At 43.0% G+C, this 23,355-nt stretch overlaps 1 protein-coding gene across 1 annotated transcript in view; it reads left to right on the forward strand.

The window, feature by feature from the left end:
• Positions 1–17,447: 17,447 nt before the first annotated feature.
• Positions 17,448–23,355, forward strand: part of TRANK1 (tetratricopeptide repeat and ankyrin repeat containing 1) — a 51,232-nt gene continuing 45,324 nt past the window's right edge. The window contains exon 1 of the mRNA XM_057376965.1: positions 17,448–17,526. The gene's annotated coding sequence lies outside the window, so the exon portion shown is untranslated. The remainder of the gene's footprint in view (positions 17,527–23,355) is intronic.

Below are 23,355 nucleotides of genomic sequence, written 5' to 3' on the forward strand. Positions count from 1 at the left end.
TCAGCAAGTCCCAAACTTGGAGGTCTCCTGAGTTTTGGAGATGCTCATCCAGCAGGGCTCTTGCTTTCTCTGCCAGTGCATATGGAAAGGGTGGTTAAGKATTGGAATGGACTACCSAGGAAGGTGGTRGAGTCAACATCCYGGGTGSCATTCAAGAAACAACTGGATGTGGCATTTGGTGYCATGGTCTAGTTGACAAGGAKATMATCAGTCAAAGTTTGAACTTGATGATCTAAAWGGTCTTTTCCAGCCTGAATGATTATGTGATTCTGTGATTCTGTACACTTTGTGCATTGTTCTGGATTTCATGGTTGGAGCATGACCAGTGTACAGTAGATAGAAAACGGTTCCCTTCCTTGCAGCTGGGGAAGAGACCATAGCCATGATGCAATGAAACCTGTTGCTCTCACAATGATCCCGACCAGGAGGGTTGCACACAAAGGAATTAGTGGAACACAYAGAATTAAACTGCTGCATGCCCAGTGTGGCTTTAGGCCCGTGTTATGCTGCACAAGCCCCTTAACCCCAGGARAGCCTCAGCTCATTGTAAAGGAGGAAGCTGCTGGCAGCTCCCCCACTGTACCAGCAATTRTACCACCTGTGTGGTCTTTCCCTTAACTACAAATCCAGCAAGGAGTTCTCACGTGAACATCCTTTCTGTTTGACAGGAGAAATGATTAATGGGTTTTCTTTTGTGCAACAAAAKCCTACAACAGCTTGAATGACCCAAMTGAAGTAACCTTTTCTGCAGACAGGGTTTGCAGGGTGCATGCACTTGCACTGGAGGCCCATTGGAGGMTTCACAACTTGAGGCTCCCAGTATCAAAAGGAATRTAAGAYTATCTGTACTGTTGTCTCTTTCTTTGTTTTTCACCCCAAGTAAGAGATGGTATTCGGCTTGTTGCAGTCCAGCATCTCCTGGTGCAAAACMGCTCTTCACTGAATTTCCTAAGCRCAATAAGCACTGCTTCTTTCAGGCAAGCTGTAAATGGGGTTTCAGAGAAGCAAAAGCTTTCCCCAGGATGGCAGCATCTTTGCAGTGCCTTGTCAGGGTGATGCAGCAAGTGTATTGCTTGGTAAAACACCAGAGTATATTCATGTTGGTTTTGTACTGCTTATAGCTGCAGTGCCAAGAAATGGAGACATCATTCCAYTTTGAAGATGCTCTACAACTGGCATCTCTTAATCTAGTGCAATCTAACTTCAGCAACTTATCCTCTTCATAAAAATCTGTTTTCATCTTAATTGTAAAACGCTGACAACAATAAACAAAGCAGTTTTCACTTTGCAGAAGGGAAAAGAAAAAGAACTTATCCTGAGAAGTATACCTTCACAGACTTTAAACAGGAGGATCCTGGCTAAGAGCATGAAGAAGATACAGGCACTCTGAGGAACACAGAAAGCAAGAAGCAAAACCACTTCTGTGAGTGTTAAGGATTAAGTGTGTGGAATCTGGACTGCTGGTACTTTGCTATAAGATGCTTTGCCTTCCRAAGGACATTTTGTCCTCAGCACTGTCCAGGATGGTTGCTACGAAGTGTTGCTCTGTCTAATTGCCATCCATATGTACAGGTGCCTGCAGTGTCCCCAGGCATGACAGCTCTCCACAAAAGCCCTTTTTGAGGCTGACTTCAGGTTCCCCARTTGCTGACCTTGGCAAAACTGCGTGGGTAGAGGCCAGCAGTCCTGCTCTGCCACCTCCCTGCCTGTGGCTTGTCAAACCTCTGGGTTGCAGTGACAGCTACCTACCTATCTCGGCCATGGTGCACTTTTGCTTTCACTTGCAGGAGAAGATTCAGGAGCTGTTAAGATGAGTGGACAGGGGATAAAGGGTTAATAGGGACAAAGGGAGGGCGACCTACTGTACACTAGCCTTGACTTTGCACTGACCTGGGAGGCACCAGGAGTGTGGGGAGCACTGAACTTCTGATCCAGTKAATCTGGCTCTACTCCAGCATCTGAACTTAGAGGAAGAATCTGATTTTGGTGGCCTTGGGCAATCTGCCACAAGCCTCAATCAGAGCAGCTGGAAATGGGAGAAGGAATCTGCTGGATCTTGGCACTTGATCTGGAACAGACGACATTTACTCCAACTCTTCCTTGTCCTTCCTTGTGCTGTTGCTGACAGCAGTTTGTGCTGTCAGTATCTGCCCTGGACCAGCCAGTTGGAAAATCATCTTTACTCCTTTTATATATGTTAGTGTTTGTATAATAGAGATGCAGTTCATTTTACTGGGTATTGCTTGCATGAAGCTGTAAAATTTTGTTCTGTCTGTGCCAAACTCCTGATTCTTGTATGGAAGCAGGTGTGGAAAAGTCTATTTCTCTGTTTAGCTGCAGGCAGCCATCAAAAGACTTTTTCAYATTTGCATCGCAACTGCCCCAAGTGGAGATTAGTCTAGCCTGCTCATGTCTTGCAAGCTTTGCTCTGACCATTCCAGTTTAGATTGTTTTCTGTGACAGTGTGTTAAAAAATGAGTTTCTATTAATGCAAATTTTAAAAAAAGCTAAATTACCTATATTTAATTTTAAATAGTTTAGGAAGATGTAACCAGTGTATTTTGGTGCCAGAGCTCAAATGTGGTGTTGGGGCAAAAGTGGTGAAGAATGAATGGAAAGTGCCTTTTGGAATCTTATTTCTTTTAAGATCCCAGAGAGGAAAGCTGATGTATTTAGCAATCAATACTATGAAATTTCAGAAGGCGAGAATTAGTTTCTTAGAAAGACACAAAACTGAAACAKCTCCACAGTCATTAGGGAAATGTGAGTTTTTTTCCTCAAGACATAGAGGACCATTTAATTAAAAAAAAAAAAATGCAATGGAAGAGCTGCAATCTTACCAAAATCTTTCTTGTGCTAGAAAGACGTGGATATAAGTGTCAGTAAACAATATGCATTTTGAATGCTTTGTTTTATATAATGAAATCTGTTTTCTTAAATGCGAAGATTTATCTAGTTTGGGGTCTGATAATATTAATCTAATATTTTTTTTAGATATACGAAATAAGTATTTTATAATGAGGGTGGTAAAACATTGAAACAGGTTGTGCAGGGAGATGGTGGCAGCCCCATCCCTGTAAACATTTAAGATSGGTTGAATGGGTCTCTGAGCCACCTGGTCCAGTTGAAGATGTCCCTGCTCTTTGCAGGGGGGGTTAGGCTAAATGATTTTTAAAGGTCCTTTCCAATCCAAACTATTCTGATTCTGTGATACTATRTATAATTTTGAAGTCCTAGACACTCATTATCTGCAGCATGTACTTACTATTCAAACTCAAATATATTAGGAAGCCCAGAAAATTGATTTAAAACGCATTTGTAAGTTGTTACTGACCCAAAGTCAATATTTCTTTATTTGCCTTGAGCAGTTAAAAGAGAGTATTAAGAAATAGTAAACAAGGTTTAAGAAAGAATTGGAGCACGGGTATAGACAGGGGAAGCAAATAAATCCTGGCTGGCACAGCACTGTCTTCTATGCAAAACTGGAACCCACGATTGCATMCTGTAACATGAGACATGGTTGAAAAAAAATGCAGAGATCTGCTACATTTAAGAAAGGACTGAGGATTGATGAAATCAGTYTGAAAGGGTAAGATTATTAGGGTTTTTGTACTTCAGCTCAAGCAGAATAGAAGGTTAAAAGATGAGGATTGCTTGAACAAAAAAGCCTGATTTTTTGTTTGCTTTTAGAGAGAAGCAAGTTGAGCAGCATTCCAGTACACTACTACTTTTGTAGACTTCCTTGCAAAAAACTGGTTTTTTTTTTTTCCTTTATAGGTGACATCCCAGTATCTGGAAATGTTTTCTCATTTACCCTTAAACAATTTCCCAAGATGTGCATGTTAGTGAAAAATTGTATCTTTCACCCTTCTTACAGTTTTTAATGCCAAACTGCATCACAGTTTATGACAGTTTCTCTGAAATGTCTTCAGTTGCCAAGGAAGAGATAACTGAAAGAATGCAAGCAAATAACCTTGATTCACAGACCTCTGCTTCTTTTCAGCTTGTCTTGACAAGCACCCAGAGTGTCCAGGCAGTTCTTTTAACCCTTATCATTGCAGAATACAGACTCATTCTTCTTGCAGTGAATTTCTTGCATCTTTAGGATGCAGAATAAAATATTAAATTTGTGCAACAAATAAGAAAAGCAATAGCCCTAGCAGTACTGATGTGTTACTAAACCTATTTACAGAGAAAGAGCTGCTTTGAGTTAATGCAGTGCCTCCCTAGTCCCATCCCCCCAAACCCCCCCATTTCCAYGGCAGAAAAAAAGTCTCAGACTCATGTTCCACTGAAATCAGATTATCCCATATATAATTCAGGACAGTAACTGACACAGTATCACTTGTTTAGCTACAGTAAGTTTATTCTGAGTTGGTAACTCCTGGTCCAGGGTTTGGTGAAAAGGTGCTGCTATGAGTAGAACAGCTGCTCAGGACTATGTGTCACATGCCTTTAAACAGAGCCTCAGGTGTTTGCATAAGACAAGAGGAGTTTTTGCTGGACAATATTGCTCCAATTAAGATTTTTTTTTTCACTCTAGTTTATAGACCATTTTAATGAGTTCTGAAGAAAAGCAGATTCTGGAGGCTCATGATGAGAAAATAACTTTGAAGTATTTACATCCCCTCATCATACCCTGTGCATGCAGTCCTATCAGGTAAGGGGTTATTATTAAGTCCACTTGAGAGGACCCTGGAGCACTCAGATGGATAGGATGATTTGTACAAGGCCCTATAGGACGTGCCTGATAGAATTTGGAGTATTCTTTTTTGCCAGTATGTTAACCATAATATCACTTATCTACCTAGAATATAGGCATTTATTTCTATTTATTTCTATGCAGCACTCATAGTTGCACCTCCTGGGAAAATAAAAGTGCTGTGTACAAGCTGAAGATTTGTTACACTTCAAATCTTATTGGAAAAAAAAAGTGCACACCATATATGTGGAGTTCCCTTAATGCAATATGTGCAGGGAACTTGCTCTCCATTTGTTCTCCACTATTAAAATTAATATTCTTTTGTATCTGAACTGGTTTAACAAGATTATCATCCCGTAATGACCACTGTGGTTTGTCCTCACTGCCTGGGACCTCTGGTACCATCCCATTTTTGATTCTTGTGCCTCCAATTTTGTTCGAGAATAGCAGATAACTCAGTCAACAGAAAATAACTTCCTGTCATCACAATCACTTAAAGGGAACCTAAACCAAGTCTGACCCACTGGGTGATGGCTATCACCGCTAAAAGCAATCAGAATCAGCTTGTGCCAACATAATCCGGACATATGCTCAGACCCTGCCCTGTCAAGCTGAAGCAAATCCTTCAGGCTTTCATTTGTAGCARCAAAAATGGTATTTATGTGACTGCAGACTAAGTGCTGATTTTTAGGGAGGGTACTGCTGTAGGCMAGGCAGTTTGCATTTGTCCTTTGCGACCACACGAGAACGTTACTTGCTATATCTTCATCTGCTATTAAAAACTGTCACAAGCAGAATGCTTATGCAAATTAATCACACATAGCTATGAAGGCAGCATTTTCCATGTTCCTAAAATGATATAAAGATGGAATTTTTGTGAGTTGGCAAATTTATGCCAACTTTATTTTTCTCCCATTACAGTCACTGCATCATTCCACAGTGTTTAAGTTTTTCCTRTGTACTGTTCATGATGATGATAGTTTTTCTGATATTGTACTTAGATTTTTCCTTTGAAACAAAAATATTCTGAACTAATCAGGAAGTATGAAACAAGAGGCCGGTTTTATTCCTTCATTTTTGTAACTTACTTCCCATGTGAGTGTATTCTTCAGCATATAAGAGGTACTTTTATGAAGTATTTTGTGAGGTCTGGATCGTATAATACTACTGCATAATGCTGTTTGTATTCTAATACTTGTTTTTTTCCTCAGGGATTTAGTATATTCTGAAAGATCATGTTTTTTGGCATGGTGTCAGAGGAAGCTTAAGATGAACTTTAAAGTACTATACTAACAATATAGAATTATTATATATTAGTGGAAAAAATATAGAAAAGAAAAATTTATATACAGGTGTCTTCATCTTGAGATGTAAGAAAGAAATTTTTCTTTGACAGAACAATCAATCACTGGAAAAACCTTCTCAAGGACACAGAAGACCGCTCCCCCCCCCCCATCACTGGTGGTTTCCAAAGTGCAATTGGACATGATGCTAGATAATGTCATGAAAGCTCTCCCACCAAAAATTGGACTGGGTAAATTTTGGAGGCCCCCTTCCAACCTGGGCTCTTCTGTGGTTCTGTGCTTATTGCATGACTGRATTGCAGGGAAAAAGTTGTTTTCTAATATTTTCATTGTCAATAAACTGACAGTGTTTTAGCCTTTTTTTCTTTAGGTTAAAGTCCCATTTTGATTTTTCTCTTTAACTTCAATACATTACAAGCACAAAATACATGTGCTGAAGCTGCAATACCTTGGCCCTTCCTGTAAGAGATGAACCAGCTCTTGAGGGATTTCTGAGCCTTGGACTAAGAAATATCTAAAAATAAAGATATCCATTTTATTGGACTTTCTAATATAAAATAAAGGGGGGGAGGGGGAAGAAAAAAAAAAAGGCTTTCTTTCCAGAAAGAAGTGCAATGGGGGATAAGCCATACTTTTCCATCTCCAGTCACAGCTGCATATTCTTAAACTTACAAGTCACATTTTAGGATATTAGTGATTCAGATACTGGGCAAGGTCTGAAAAACTTTACCACCACTGTTCTCAGGGTATTTAGTGTCTTTTCAATGGACAAAAGCAAAAGCACCGTGGACTTTAGTCAGCACTGCCAAATTTTCACATTTGAGTTTCCCTTGTGTGGGGACACCACGCTCCAATAACAAGAAAGCCTAATACAAATAGCTACAAATGCAAACAGAGGGAGGTCCCGGACTACAATATGGGGGTATATTCCATAACTGTAAGAACACCATGACCTCCAGATTCACATAAAAATGTTATCATATTCTGCAGAAATTTCTGGGGATTTTAGATAACATTATCTGCAGCATGTAATTYAGAATTGGCTGCCTGCTTGTGCTGCAATGAAGAGTATAATGAAACAGTYTGGTAAGCCCATGGGAGTTAAAAGACCTGTGGAAATCTTTATGAGACCTTTGAATAAGTAGTATTCAGATRCTAAATGAAAGAGTTCCCTGCTACTTTTGAAAGTAATCAGAGTATGTCACAGCTATATTGTCTTCCTCTAGTAGTATGACAGTAGCTGAGTGAAACATGTGCCTTTTTACAGACAAAGCTCTTTTCTTGACAAACTGGAATGGACACATTAGCTATGTTTTTTGACCACTTCCTGTGWGAGTGAGAGGGTTGGGTGTAGTGCTTGGTAAGCAGTAAATAACTCAGGAAGAGGAATCCTGCCAGCATCYCCAGAACAAGGCCAAAGTCTAGATACAGCCCAAACAAGCAGTCTTACAGCTGGAGGAAACATCCTGCACAGCTGCACAATTGAGTGTGAATTGCCATGTCAGCTGCACCGTACCCCTGGGTTGGAGGGGATCACATTGGTTCCATTGGAAAGTCCTGGAGGATGAGTGGCTGAAGATGACCTTTTCAGTAGACTCTGTCATGTGTGGGTTTTGAAAGTTTGAATCATATAAGGAGACAAGAGAAATTTGGAAAAACTGCACCTCTGAACCCATGACAGTGGTGCMCACTGTTCAGTAAAAACCAATATGTTCTGCTTAAAACTTGGCATGGATTCACTACCAAAACAAGCACAGAAAATCCTGCTAATCCCTCCCAGTGTGCTGCCAGAAGTATGCTTGTGCTGAGATCTGGATTCGAACGTATTTGAATTAGTTGTTGTAGTAAWCTTGCACAGATTCTCGACTAGTTTCCTTAAACATAAATATCTCCTGACATTTGGGCATCTCTTCCTAAGCGTGTTCTTCTTCCTTTGTGTCACCAATACTGTCACCTCCGTTTCTCATGAAGTAAGGCTCTATGGCACTCTCTCTTGCTAAAATCCTGTCCCACCCTTGGTGTTGTAGATGGAAGTGTTCTTTGCTGATTGAAATTTGGTCTTCACGCTCCAAAGCACCTTATAGCCCTCTCCTGTTATTTTCATAATTGGCTTTATACAGTCTTAATGGTCACAGGGAGAGGCATTCACATATCACACCACTCTGRGAGACTGAACTGTTAAGGGATAATGACTAAGAACATTGTCCCCTTTGTRGAGAAGCCGGGATGCTTTGCTGAAATRGAAGACCTGAGCTTTTGGGTGTGYMATGGCTAACCTCCGATCTGATAAGAGAGAGGGGGAATGATGGGCTGTGAGTGAATTAGGAGACAGTCCTTGAAGACTGGCCCGTGCCTATTGTCATGCTAAGTTATTCTCCCTTGCACAAACCACTGGGTTGTGGGCCTGCCCCTCCTCCATGGGTTTTCCTCGGGTTTTTCCCCACCAGTTCTTGGAGACTTCCCCCATCACCCGATGGATCTGGTCTCCACCTACCACTTCGACCAAGACTGCACAGCAACCCCCAACCACCCGGGCCTGAGGGTGGTGAGATCCTTACCCTCTCGTCCTTTCTTGCTCTCTTTCTTTTTTTCCTTTCTTTCTTTCCCTTGTGCATGTCCTTGGGTGATGTTGTTACACTTTCATACTGCAATGCTTCCGCATTGTTATATTACTATAGATAATAACAGCCAAAATGGCTACATACCTGTTTTCCTTTGCAACCAAATTGTGCTATAAGAAACCCTACATATATATACTTACAAACACCAGTAATTTAGTGCTTTTTTTCATTCTAATCTAGGCATCTATTAGCAAAAACCTGGGTTACCCTTGCCTTTTGTGGTGGGTTGTAACAACCACACACAGGCATCTGCACTCCATGAACATACTGGGATGGAAGCAACAAGGACATGAGTCTGAGGTTATTGACTTTAAATTACCTGAACAAGAACTGGGGAAAATGTATGTATTTAATTCAAAACATTGTTTTATTATTATTTGAGGTTTCTTCCAGGATGGCTCATCTCTGACCACAAGCCTTGTGCTTTCGTTTGTTCTGCTGCTGCCAGCTGTTGGTGGTCCATTCTCCAGATTCCTTCAGGCAYCATCACTGGGGAGACTTACCAGTCCCAGCCTATACCAATGACCCTCAAGAAGTGCTTTTTCCAAAACTTTTATGATTCCCCCTTGTTCCCCACCTTTCTCTTTCTTCTTTTGCCCCCACTTTCCTTGCTCAGTTCTTTTGCTTTCAAAACAAATAGGTTGAGGTGACAGGTGCAGAAGGGGCATGTTTCTTTGCGCTGSTGCTCTCCTGCCCATTCTTCATCCCTTGATTGGCTGTGTGAAATTATTCAAACTACTCCCACAGGMGTGATTATACTTCATGTAAGCAGTCTTGAACTGGTTGGGTTATTCTAAATTGCTTAGTACATTTTTAGAAAAAAAAAATTAAAAAATAGCAAAGGAAGATAATTATTTGTGTGATGCTAAATGAGTTTTATGGTTCTGCAGTTTTAATACAGCTAGCAGTATTTGGATTAAAGCACAGCTAAGAGGCACCACTAGAGCAGTCTTGCTGTGCACAACAGATCATATTGCTTTCCTAACAAGATACACAGTGCTTGCTGTCACAGGATTCCAGTCCCCACTTAGGACATACTGTGCCATGTAAAGAATAATACTGAAGAATAGCTGTGCTGGTAGCAGACATGAGAGGAACAAAAAGCTTGGTCTTGGACAGAGCACCAGAGATTGTGTGTGCATCACTGACAATTGTACAACTATACAGACTTCTTCATCAGGGAAAAATAGTCCTTCAGGTGGTTTACAAGTGTATTGGCCTATATGATGCTGCTACAGGCAAGGTTAAGCAGTCAGGCTTAAAGGAAAAGAGTAATAGAAAAGGATAATGTGCAAGAAGCATTAGACAGACGGGAGAGGTGTAAAGGGAAGTTTCAGCATTAGGGCAACTAGCAGCAAAATTTCAAATTAGGCATGTATTTGCTGTTAGTTGCACTATCCTTTACTTATTATGTGCTTAATTAAAAGTTCTTTTAAAGCTATTATKCTGAAGCACCTGATTTCTCTGAATCTGTTTCTTGACCTCAGAAATAAACCAGGGCAAACAGAGGTCTGTCACTAGTATTACTATGTCAGTTTGGAGATGGGCGTTTAAAGTCAATTAAACATCCTGAAATAATCATGCTGATGGAAGCTGCAGCTTTCCATGAAACCACATCTACACCACAGATTTTTGCCCTCATAGCTGTAAGAGCTGGAGATACTGTTTATGGCCAGTGTATTTTTGTTGCCTAGCTGTCTTGTTTTAGGTGGTTATACCAGGAAATACATGTTTTTTTCCGTGTATGGAGTCAGGGAGCAGCAGGGGCTAGTTCCTTTCCCAGGGCTGGAGATCTCACGGGGACAGACCTTGCAGAGGCTTCACCAGCCAGGGTCCATCCCGCTGCCCTCAGTGACTGAGCTGGCAGGCTGCGGGAAAGTCAGGCAGAGCTCCCAGCCCAGGGCATCAGGCAGCCCCCTGGGGATGGGGATGAGCTGAGGCCAGGCTGGGATGTCAGCTTGCTGGGGTGGGTCAGGAACAGGTCCAGTGAGGGGAACTAGGGTCAGATACAGCCCCATGATTGTCAGGCTCATGTGTTACCAAATCTCTGAAAACCAGAATAAGACTCCTTAAGGCAAATTTTTCCATGTTAAGGATGGCACCATTTATTTAGACACCTGGAAGGCATGGGGGACCACTCCTCCTAACATGCCCCCTGATTGTTACAAGTGCGTTGCTAATGCAGTCACTAGATACATATAATTTGCCCATTACCATAAAAACCCTCCCCATGCTCCTTAAGTTTTGGTTGTAGCTGCATTCCTTAGCCAGATGCCCCCTCTTTATCTTCTAATGTCCTTGCATGGGCAATAATTTCTACACACATTGCTTCTCTGCTACAGGTCTGCAGACACAATGTCTTCTTGCTAAAAGTTCACTGTCACAGGGCCTTTCCACTAAAAGCTCACAGTTAGAGTACAAACTGAATCAAGCTTTCTGGTATCGCACGGGCTGAAGGGTGCCCCAGGTGAGGCTGGTCAGGGCTCTTGAGGCTGGTGGTCCCCAGGCCCTGATGTATGGTATCAGGGAGAGGGAGTGATGTACAACTAGTTCACCTTGTGTTGGTGTCAGGCACACGTGTCCACTGGAATAGATGCAGGGCCTTCAGCTGAGAACTGAGTCTGCCTCGCACCAACTGCAGGTCTGCGGTAAGACACGGCAGGATCTGATGCAGGTTCATGCTGTACTCTCAGGAGCCAGGAGATGCCTACTGCTGATGGTGGAGTAGCTCTCTCAAGCTCAACATGACCGAAAGCTTGTGAYATGCTCTGCAACTCTCTTTTCTGGATGTGTTATGAAGGGTGTTCTTCTCTTCAAAGTGATGTTTTGCCATCATTGGAAAAGAAGCAGAGAAAAGAAGCAAGATGCTAACACTATGCCAAGACCCACCCTTCCAGGCAATGGATGTATCTGCATCATGAGTTTTGATATACAGGTACATGAGTGAAGTGAGAAGACGTTTGAGGTATCTGTTACTCAATCTCCCATGCAAAAGAAATGTTTTTCCTTGGAAATTTACTACATGGACACTTCTACTCTACAGTTGCAACAGAAGGGATTTAGGAACTATGTATAAAGGGCTTTATGTATCCTTTTCTGCTGCCATACTGGGTTTTATGAGCACCTCCTCCCAGCATTCTTTCTTCTTTATGAGCACCCCATATCAACCAGTATGCCTAACTCCTTACTGCTTACATAGAGTACTGCCTCCCTGAGTGGGTCCACCCTTTCCATTTATTGCTGCTTCTCCACTCATTTAGATCAGGAAATGCAATAATTTGCAGACTCAGTAATTCACTGGCATGCATGTGACATGCTGCATGAGAAGGAAACGCCCAGCTGTACACCAGRGAGAGGCTTCCAAGCTGCCAAGTTTCATTTTCACAGCTGAGTTATAAAAAAAGCCAAAGTTTAGTTTAATGTCTCATGACTGTTTAGATAAACACACCCATAGCATGTTGTGCCAGTGTTTAGGTCAGAGTCCCTTCTGAGTCAAAAAGTGACGAGTTCCACTTTCTGCATTGGTATTCAAGTGGGCTGGTCCTTGGTTTCTCCTGCTACTCKGAAACATCCCTAAATAACAATGATGGGGAGTTTAGAGGTGTCAGAGACTGGAGAGATTGATRTCTCGAGACAGTTTGGGGTGCATATATGTAGGGGAAGGAAGGGGCAGGTCAGGCCTTGTCCTGGTGAAGCAGTGCACTGCCTTGTACACCCTCCTGCCCTAGAGCCGGTATCCCAGCCCAGCAGTGGCTGCCAATTCCTGGCACACCAGAGGCAATGCTCCACACCCACCTCTGGAGCCCCATACTCCAGAGGGCCAAATGCAGCTCCAGAGTGGCCAAATGACCAGAAGTCCCACTTGGCCCAGGAAGGTCACAGTGTATACAAGGCTGAACATGAGGCAACCATACACCTTGATCCTATCTCCTCTTGGAACTTCTATCTGAACACCGCTGGAACCTAGTAGTGGGTAGCTGTATCTTTTCTGTCTTTCTCTCTTTCTCTTTCTTCTTCTTCTAATTTCCTCTTCTCAGAATTTTTGAGTAATTTAAAACTAAGCAGGCTGAGAGTTTGATAAGTTGKATGGACCAAGTTAATGCTTTTGGAAGAGTTTAATGTTGATCAAATGCTACTCTAAGCCTTTTGCCTAAGTTTTCTCATTTTATAAAGTTGGAGTATTTTTTGTTGTCTTGACCCTTTGATAACATCTTGTCAGTATTTCTCTTGTGCACCAAATTCAGAATACATGAACAACCATAAGCCCTTCTAAAAGCAAGGTCACATGAAATTCCAAATTACAGGTCACATGAAATTCCAGATATATCAGTATGCATCAGCTACTCATTCCTCTCAACATTTATATCATATTGATTCACTCAAGGCACTTTTGCYTGAATAACAGCTCCAAAATCTCACCAATGTACTTTGATTTCTTTAAGTCACTTAGYAAACAAGGTTACTCTATGCTTTTCCTACCTTGTGTGGATGCAGCTACAAAACAATTGTGGCTGCATTTTGACTGCTTTCTTTAAAAGTGGCTTTGAGTATTATTTTGATGCACTCTACTAGGAGCCAAGTGATACAAAACCGCCTGTGCTATGGTTAGTATTACTTCATTTTTCTAGTCCCTAAAGGGGTAGCAGGATAATTTTATGTGAAAACTCAGCACAGAAGATGGATGATTAGCAGAAATCTATTTTTATATGAGAACAGGATGGGTTGACTTTAGCTGGACACCCGGTGACCACCAAAGCMATTCTCAGTCCTCAGCAGGAACAGAGTAGGAGAAAAAAAATGGAAAAAATCTCTCATGGGTCAAGACAAAGGCAGTTTAATAAAGCAAAAACAAAGGTTGAGTGCAGAAGCAAAGAAAAACAAAATATTTGTTCTCTATGCACCAGCAGGCAATATCMAAATAATACTTCCTGGGAAGAATGGCTTCAGTATGCATAGTGGTTGCTCTGCCTCCAATACAGAAAATTCTTAGCACCCCTCTATTACTGAAGAGAGCCAGATGTGTTCTGTGCCCCTGGAACTTGATGGTACACCAGTGCCTGCCAAGGGTTTTTACTTCTGTGGACATCTGGGGCTGATTTTCGTTAATGTCAGTKGATGGYGATGCCTTATCAATCAGGCTAACCTGAAACAGAGGGCAGACAAATTTAAGAGAATGAGAATAGACAACTTTAWTACAGGCCTAACAGGCCTGCTGGTACATTAGGGCAGACAAAAGCCTCCTCCTGAGGCTACACCCAAMATGGGTGTCAGGAGAKCTTCACCTTTTGTAAGTTCTGCCTTAYTAACATTTGGGTCTTAATTCTTCAATGATCTTTTCAGGTGATGATGTCAACCACCCCAAAYTTGCTCCCCCCMACTYGCTGTTGTTTACATATTTTGGGGYTCTGAGGAAGCGAGGTGTCCTTGGATTCAGGCTCAGAGAGGGATTCTTTTRTCTAAAGGTGGRAGAAYGGTAGTTTTTAGTGCTGTACTAGAGAAGTAAAAAAAATACAGATGCATGAAAAGATAGAAACTAAAAATCCTAAGSCATCAATGGTTGCTTATCTGCTGGGATCTGTGTGTCTGCTGGCTGCTCCCAATCTRTGTAGATGTTAAGCTCATCAGGTTTCACTCTGCGAAACAGTCATTTAAAAAGAAACTCCAACTCTCTTTTCTCCTGGACAAAGCCATACAAACCTGACTAGAGTTATAAAACAGAAACTTTTAAAAGTTATTTCATTTCCAACATTTTCTTCAATTCCTTTGTGTGTGGAAAAGTCATGCTATGAAAAGTCAGTGTCCAAAAAGCAGACAGATGAGTCCCACAATTCTRTTCGAATAAAGRGAGAGAGTCCACCTAGCCATACYCCCATGGGGTCTCTCGGTTTTGAAGGGCACAGCCTCCTTTAATTCTAAACTCCCGACTGCATATTGCCCTCTTTCTTTTCCCATTGACTGACTTGTACAAACTCATTTCTCCTATTATCTTAAAGTTCGCAGTTCAAACTGTTTGGGATCAAACTGCCTGGACTCTGTAACAAACTGTCAGGGCTTGACGTTCCTAGAGACATTAAGACCCATTTCGAAGACATTAACACCCATTTCTTCTAAAGACTCCCACAGCCATTCTTCCAACACCTGATTAGTTCTTTCAGACCTAGTCATTAGTGAAGACATTAAGATCCATTTCTCCTCTCATTGACAAAGACCCCCACACCCAATTTACCAGGTCCAGTCATTTGTGAAGACATTAGAACCCATTTTTCCTATCATTTGTCAAAGGACCAGCTTCTTGTTCAGACCTTTCCTCTTTCTTTTCCTGCTTTACCAATTGATGGTATGGATCCATTGTTTTTTTTCTCTCCACTGTTTCTTTCTCAGTACTGGGAGAATTGCTGTAGTTGCTGTTTGGATGTCTGTCTCAATCACGTTCCTCTGAGACTACTGAGCTGTGGCTCATAGGCACAGGCCAGGACCCAGTACAGTGCTAGGGGCTGCTGGTTTTCACTGGGATGGGCAAGGCACGTTTCTATCTGTTTGTGGCATGTCAGTTTGCCAGGTTAACTTGCCTCCTCAGGTGTGGACTTCCAGGTTTTGGGAGGTAATAACTGTCCCAGGAACTGCCCAAATCCTTCCACACACCCTGCCACCCGAGGATCAGCAGTCTCAGGGCACATTTCAGTATCAGCTCATCCAAAAATTGTCTTCTCCTACATCAGGCTGACACCGGATTCCACAAACCACATTACAYGCTAACACTGTTTATAAGTAGTATTAAACAGCTCATGTAAGGATGRACAAGGACCTCAGTTGCCTGCATAACAAAACCATCTGCATCTTTCCTGGCTATGGAGAGGGATATGTATTCCTTCACACTCTTCACAAGATACTTYCTCCAGAACAACAAGGCCAGAAATGCCAGGGCAAAGGACAGAGCCATTGTTTCTATTAATATGTTCTCAAGCTCAACGAAATAAAGAGATAAGCAGTGCAGCAAACAATCTCCACAACCTGCATAGGAGCTTGATGCTGAATAACCACTAGAGCTACAGCACACTTCATACAAAACCCTTGTTATCTCATGCCCCATGCTGGTCATCAAAAAGACTGTGGTGGATTCACCTTGTCTGGAAATCAAGTGCCCATCAAGCTGCTCTGTCACTCCYTTCCTCAGCAAGGATGGAGGGGGAAGGAGCTAAGATGGAAAAAAACCTCATGGGTCAAGAATAAAGTAAAACCTCAAGCCAAGGTAAGACAAATATAAAAGATTGTTCTTTACTTGCCATCAGCAAGCAACATCTGGCCATGTCCTGGGAAGCAGGGCTTCARTGTAGCGGTTGCTCTGGAAGCCAAATGTAAATAATAAATGCCCCTACTTCCTACTCCTTTCTCTCAGCTTTTATATTTGAATAGATGTTGTACGTTCCAGAATATCCTTTTAGCCAATTTGGGCCAGCTGTCCTGGCTGGCACGATCTTGTCCACCAGCAGCCTACTGAGGGAAGAACGTTGGAGAGATGAGTGGCCAAAGCATTGGTGTGTTATCAACTTTTTTTAGCTCCCAAAGCAAAGCACAGCACGGTGGGGGCTGCTGGCAGAGAAATTAACTCCATCCCAGTGATGCCTAAGTACCACAGTGTAATAGCTAATACATGGTTAACTAGCTCCTTAATGCTTGAATAGACAAAAAACTCGCCAGGTGGACTGTCTCAAAATGGACAAGTATAGCTATAATCAGAAGCATCAGGATGTACTAATGAGAAGTTGGCAAATATAAAGCCAATTAACCACAAAATGAAGAATGTGGACCTATTAGAGCCAGAAAAACCAAAGAACACCATAACTGTGCATGCTCTGAAGACAAAGTTGAAAAGTTCAGATGGGAGGAAGGCCTTGAGCCTTCATCGAAGAAGACCCCCAAGACCACCTAAATTGGGGCAGCATGAGCACAGTTATATACAATTATTATGCTAATGAGTTCCATACAATTATTATGCTAATGAGTTCCGTATATAGTGATGTTATAATTACGATGCCAATATTGAACAACACTTACTATGTAAATAAACCACAGCATTAACAGAGGTGGGTRAGATMGGTGRAGAGATCTCCCTCASCTCCCGAGCTGCAATAAACAAATACCTGCACTACAGACACCGGTCTATGGGGTTTTATTTCTCGCCTATCTTTTTGGGCATCACCAGCCAGCCCTGACACAGATAATAACGTCAGAGAAAAGCACAATTAGAAAYGTGGTTCACAGAGAGGTGAATTATTGAACGTTCTCCTGCGAAGTATTCATCTTTGGCTTATTGATCAGCTTTTCAGTGTGAAAAGACCACGGGAAATGATAAATTAGGAAACAACGGCATCGCAGGGAAGATAAGCCTTCACACCCCAGGGGATCCTTGCACAGTGGAAGACCAAAACAGCCACAGCTTCCTTTGAGCGGGGCTTATCCAGAGAAACCAGAGGGACAGCACGGAGCCTCAGGACGCAGGGGTCCCCGCGGCGCGGAAGAACGCTGATTTTCCAAGTATCCTGAAGGTACCGCTACGTCATTTAAAAAAATGGCATTTTCTACACTTCCCGCTGAGGCGGGAGTCCAGAGCCATCCCAGAGCTACTTCCTGAACGTTCCGGCGAGGAGATGGACGCCAATCCCACCCACGCCCGCCTCACTCCCGGCTGCGGATGGCGGCGGAGGGGGGGACGCCAGCTCCCGGGGGCGGGCCGGGCAGGTTTCGATTCCCCGAGCGCGGTGGATTTGTTTCGTTTTCCCGGACTCCCACGGTGACGCGGGCGGCGGGGGCGGGACGCGGGGCGGAGAGTTTGCGGGCAACAAGCGGAGCGGGCGACAAGCGGAGCGCTCCGCGGCGGCGGCGAGGGACGGACAGCCAGGTAGATTCGCTTCCTCGGCGACCCCTTCTCTCCCCGCTCATCCTCCCCGGTGAGGGGAGCGCGGGGATCGGCCGCCGCCGCTCCGTGACGGATGCCGGGGTGCGGTGGGCGGGCTGGCGCGGCGGGAGCTGCCCGCGCCCCCTGCGCTGCCCCTGCGATGCTCCGTGCACCGCGGGGGCGGCAGCGGCCTCTCGGGGGTGGCTTTGCGGCTCGGTGGAGCTCCTTAGAGCTTCCTGCGTATTGGAGCAGTTCCGGAGAGAGGGGTCGTGCTGCCCCTCTGAGGAGCGTGGATGCGGGATTTGGCGTGTGGGCAGCGGGGGTGGCCGTGCTGCTTGGGAAGYCTGCCAGGGAATGTGTGGGGTGGTTGAAGAAGAAGGAAAAGAGTGCGTTCTTGCTGCGGCTAGGCATCTGGGAGTGTGTGTCGGCCTCGTACTGTTTGCGCAGGGGAGCTGGGGCAGATGTAATGCCATGTCCGTGCTTGAAAAGAAAAGGGAGAGCTCCTTTAGCATAGCCCGGAGCAAAGCATTGTCTTCAGTGGGTTTGGATCGTTTCCCTGAAAAGCAAAACTCTTGTACAAGATCGTGGAGTGGTCGCTTAAAAAAAACAGACTTTTTCAGCTGGAAAGGAGTTTTGAGCGCAGTGTGCACTCCAGAAAAATACATGCAAAAGGATCTCTCACCAGCTTTCGTTTTGTTTTGTTTTGTTTTGTTTTTCACTATTTTAAAACAAACTAAAATTAACTTCAGGTTGATAGAGTTTATTGTGAATGGGAAGAGGCTTTGCAATGAAAAGATGCCAGAGGGAGTATTTCATACCGCTGTTTTTTGCTAACATTCAGTTACATTTGTCAGGCATTGGCTGTGAACTGCTCAAGCTTGAAAACCTTAATGTTGGGGCAGTCATGGTGTTCTGGTCTTAGCGGTTTTTTTTTTTTTTTTTTTTTTTTTTTTTTTTTTTTTTTTTTTTTTTTTTTTTTTTTTTTTTTTTTTTTTCTCATTCCTCATTTCCCCACTCCTCTGGAGTGGATCTATACAAAGGAAACAGGCAGGCTGTCTGTTGCCATTTCTCTTACCCGGTCATAGAATCATAGGACATGCTGAGTTGGAGAGGACTTATCAAGATCATTGAGTCCAACTCCTGACCCTGCACAGGACACCCACCCCAAAAATCACACCATGTGCCTGACAGCATTGTCCAAATGCTTCATAACTCAGACGGGCTGTGACTGCTTGCCTGGGGACCCTCTTTCTAGTAGTCAGTCTAAACCTTCCCTGATCCAATCTTCAGGCCATTTCTTCAGGTCCTGTCACTGATCACGAGAGTGAGGAGATTTGTGTCTGCACCTCCTCTTCCCCTCATGAGGAAGTTGCAGACTACAATTACATCTTCCCTCTGTCTCTTCTCCACCCTGAAGAAACCAAATGACCTCAGCCATTCCCCATACAGCTTCCTCTTAAGACCCTTTAGCATCCTCGTGGTCCTCCATTGTATGCTCTCTAACAGCTTAATAATGTCTTTTTTATTTTGTGGTGCCCAAAACTGCAGATACTATTCAAGGTGAGGCCACACCGGTGCAAGGAAGAGAAGGGTAGTGATGACAGGAACATTGCYAGGCTGAGCAAACAACTGCAAGTGTAAACATCTCTCCCTGGGACTGCGTTAGGTCTGGTATGGCTGAACTAGACTAGGGATTTAAGGATTGTTGTTTCGGACAGAAACAGAAAAGTTAACTTTCCCTTTGTTGTGAGGTTTTGGTGTTTTTTGTGTTGATGCAGCTATGATACTGTGGAAATAGAATATTGAACATGCTTTTATATACTTTTTTGTACATAAAATGGGAGATGCAAGTATTTTGTTAATTTATTGGAAATCATCGACATTTTTATGTATGAACAGATGTGTTTCTTAGAAATGCAACTCGAGATGTGGCTCAACCGTATATTTTCTTAGGTATAACTTGTTACTGGTAAGTTACACAGAGRGGAGAATCATTTGAAGCTGAAGGCAAAGCAGCCTGTTTTGCTTCCCTTAACAAAACAGGATGTGCTGGGGAGCAAAGCCAGACCTGTTGCTGCTGCAAGCTGTGAAGCAGTCTTCAAGGARGGCTAGTCACATGTGATTGGCCTGATTTCAGCTTCCAAGGAAAGCAGGAAGGATGTTCTGAGGTGTCATCTGGTTTTGGCTGGGATGGAATTAATTTTCTTTCTAATAGCTGGTACGGTGCTATGCTTTGGATTTAGGATGAGAATAATGTTGATAAAACACTGATGTTTTTGTTGTTGCTAAGCAGTGCTTATCCTAAGTCAAACATTTTTCATCTTGTCCCACCAGTGGGGTGACTGGGTGGGGACTGGGAGGAGACGCACCAGGGACAGCTAACCTGAACTGTCCAAAGGGATATGCCATACCATAGAACGACATGCTTGTCTGTCAGGTTTCTGATGTCCTGTGCATGGGTGTGAAACTCTCCCAGGGTCTAAATAGGTCCAGAGCCAGTGTCCTGGTGTGTGTGTGTGCTAGTGATGTGCTGTTGATGTCCATTTCCTTGCTATGTCCTTGCTATGTGCTGTTGATGCCCACTTCCTTGCCTAGAACCTTTTCTATGTGCAAGTGAACCACAGATCCCTGCTCTGAAGATTAGTATCATTTCAGTGTCCACCTCTCGAGGTTTTGCATGGGTTTCTGCTTGTCAACAGAGCTGGTCCAACTTCTGGCTGGGTTTGGATCCTGTTTCTGTAGTCCTRTTTGATGGTAATGCATCTGAAGAACTGAGCTGCCAAGCCATGTCAGCTGTGAGTTTGGTATGTGGTTAGCTGGAGACAAAAGGTAGCTGGGCTTTGCTGTGTGTAATAATTGCTTTGTAATATTTTGTACAAAAGAAAGCAACATACASCTGTAATCTGAAAAGGAGGACCTTGGGAAGTCATTCAGGCCAGCCCTGCCCAGGGCAGGGCCTCAGCCCAGAGCTTGAGCCTTGTGTGTGTATTCTGCTTACACCCCTTGTTTCATTCAGACCTTGCACACAACTTCCTAATCTGGTTTGTATGTRGTGTTGGAAGTGTTRACAGGCCTTTGAGATGSTAGTTTCATCCTGGGGTACATTTGCCAAATGTTGATAAGGATGTATGTCTTGTTTCTGACAATGTCTATRCCCTACAATAATCAGTTTGCTACGGGGCACATTTCCAGGGAACAGCTTGGTATAAAATGAAGAGCAGCTTTGGGTGTTCTGTCTCACTCTGCGCACCCCATTTAACATCTTTTGAAAGCCACAGCCAGAACTTAGAAGTCACACAGCTGACACCCAGAATACAGAAATAATGTTTGCATGCTAGAGCCAGTTCAGGTGAGAGTCCTGACTCAGGSGTGAGACTGCTTTGCACTGTCAGGGTGTGCTGATTCAGCTGGTACTGCACTGGTGATGCTAGAGGAAGGTAGCCTGAATCCCCCTAGTACTACAACTGCCTGAGCACTTAGGAAGGAAGGGTATCTGGAGGAGCTGTAAGTGGTGTTGAGGATTGCTTGTGTCCAGTGATGGAGGTAGTATATAGGTCTCCAGTTCAGACTGAAACAACCCAATACAGTTTTCTTTCTATTCACTTGCCTAGGAAATTATTTCCTTTATCCATTTAGAGGTAAACAGCTCCAGAGATGAATGCTGTCTTTATCTTTGGAGTACTGTGACTGGTCATAGAGCCCAGAAGTGGTACAGAATCTTCATTTGATCCAGTTTGTGCTGAGTTCAGGGCAAAGTACACTGATAAGAAGCTATCACTATGCTGCCCTGTTTGCCCTAATCTAATCCAAATTTGCCCTAGAATCTCATTCATCATTTTCCAAGTGGTACTGACTTTTACTTGGGAAGAAAGGGTCTTTAGGCTCTCCCAAGCTCTGGTACAAGTCTAGCAAGGTGACGTCTTACAGAATTTTTTTTTCCTGTTTTGTAGGACAGAGCGAGAATCTGTCTGTAGATAGGCTGTCTCTGTCTATCTATCTGAATATATCCCTAATGGTAGGGACATCTAATGAGAAGCTGTCTAAATTACAGGCTTTTCATTTGAGTTGTCCAKTTTCTCCGAGATGAGCTGGCATTTTACAAGGGTTGAACATGAGATATTCGTGTTCATCTTCTTCAATGTCTTCATCTGTCAATGTCTTCTTCAATGACATCTTCAGTGTCTTCTTCATCTGTCTTCATGAGATACTGGCTGAAAACTCGATTAAAATATTGTTCAGATAGTCATAAATACCACAATGACCTTTTTCAGACTAGACAGATCCATGAGGATGTCCATATATGAATCTCGATTTCTTTCCTCTTCAAGAGATTTCCAAATAAATCTGCTTRTAGCCTGGTCAGTTATAACCTGTTCAATTTTGTCTCTGCTGATTGTCTAGGGCCTCCCTCCTCTGAAAGTGCAGGTGATTTCCATGTTTTTCATTTTAGTTTTTAACATTTAGTGGAAAACTGAAAGAAGCACATTTTTTCCTGCTTTTCACTGTCCAGGTTATGCTTGTATGCATTCAAAGGAGACTGTGTTCTGTAAATATGTCTTTGGTAGCTGTTGTCAGGAAAACTGGTAAAACTGGCTAGCAGGCAGAGCACTGCCATAATTACAGCTTCTTAGAGCCTTTTTGTCCTGTATTGTTCCTTCTTTCACTGAGTCTGCCCTGACATTCACACATGCCTCTATCAGGTCATAAGGAAAGTGGAAAACTTATGGAAGACTTGGAAGACAAACGCAGCGTCCTTTTGTTGGATGTCTGCAGGGCTGCCTGTGTGGTGCCYGTGGTGGGTCCTGCAGGGGTCCCTCTGATGTAGCAGAAGCAGTGACATGACAGTTTTCTCTTGCGGGCATCCTGCTCTTGGAGCCAGCATGCTTATGTTGATCAAGAGCTAATAGAGTCCTGAGGTTTCTTGTTGAGAAGAAGTGAATTATTCGAATGCCGATGAAATGTATTTAGTTGTCACTCAACCACAGTGTACATGTTGGGCTTTTTGTCTCCCTACCCATTGCCAGTTTGTAATGTCTGCCTTTTGGGTTAATGAGGAGGAAGAAATTATTCATCTRCTTGATAGGACTGGAAAGCACGCTCTTTAGAAGTCAGATTTCCTGAAAATAAGAGGATTCTTATTTGTYACCATTCTTTTAATTCACATGCAGAGCTCTTAAGATTGCTGTACTTCATTTGTTGYTTGCATTATGGAAAACTATTGTGCCTGGAGAATAAAAACATTATTCTATCACTGAATATTGCCATAGGGATGGATCCTTAAAACTTAACTTTCAGGATCAACAATAATTAAAAGCATGGCTGTGTAGACCTTCTTTTTTTTTTCCCTGTGAATTTAAGAGTATCATGTAGTTTCTCATTTTAAAATGTGTAAAGCAGATGCAGACAGAAAAACCCGCGGCTTGGGTTCTCTCTCAGATTTCTAAAGCTTTTAGCATTGCCAGCTTCAGATGTTCAGAAAGCGCAARCTAGCCTCTTGAGACCGATAGCTGGCATAAGGAACACAACATTTTTCAATAGTGATMAATGGCTTTTCTGGGCAGTCTCCATTTGTGTTTTCAAAATTATCTTCTGAAGCGAGAGGAATCAAAACTTTGCATTGTAACTGCTCTAAAGCTGCYCTGCTTCTGACAGCAGTCTGACTGAAGCAGTTCAGTGGGACACCAACCACCACAGTAACATAAGAGTTGAYGACACGTAAAGTAAATGGGGAATTTTGACCACTCACAGCAGCAGGGTTTGGAGCAGATTGTTTCTGACTTATCTGTATAATCTTTTGTTTTAATTCCGTGAGTAAAAATTAATGTGCTTCAT

The sequence above is a fragment of the Malurus melanocephalus genome, unplaced genomic scaffold, assembly GCF_030028575.1.
Source record: "Malurus melanocephalus ecotype Western Australia unplaced genomic scaffold, MMel_1.1 scaffold_297, whole genome shotgun sequence".
NCBI lineage: Eukaryota > Metazoa > Chordata > Aves > Passeriformes > Maluridae > Malurus > Malurus melanocephalus.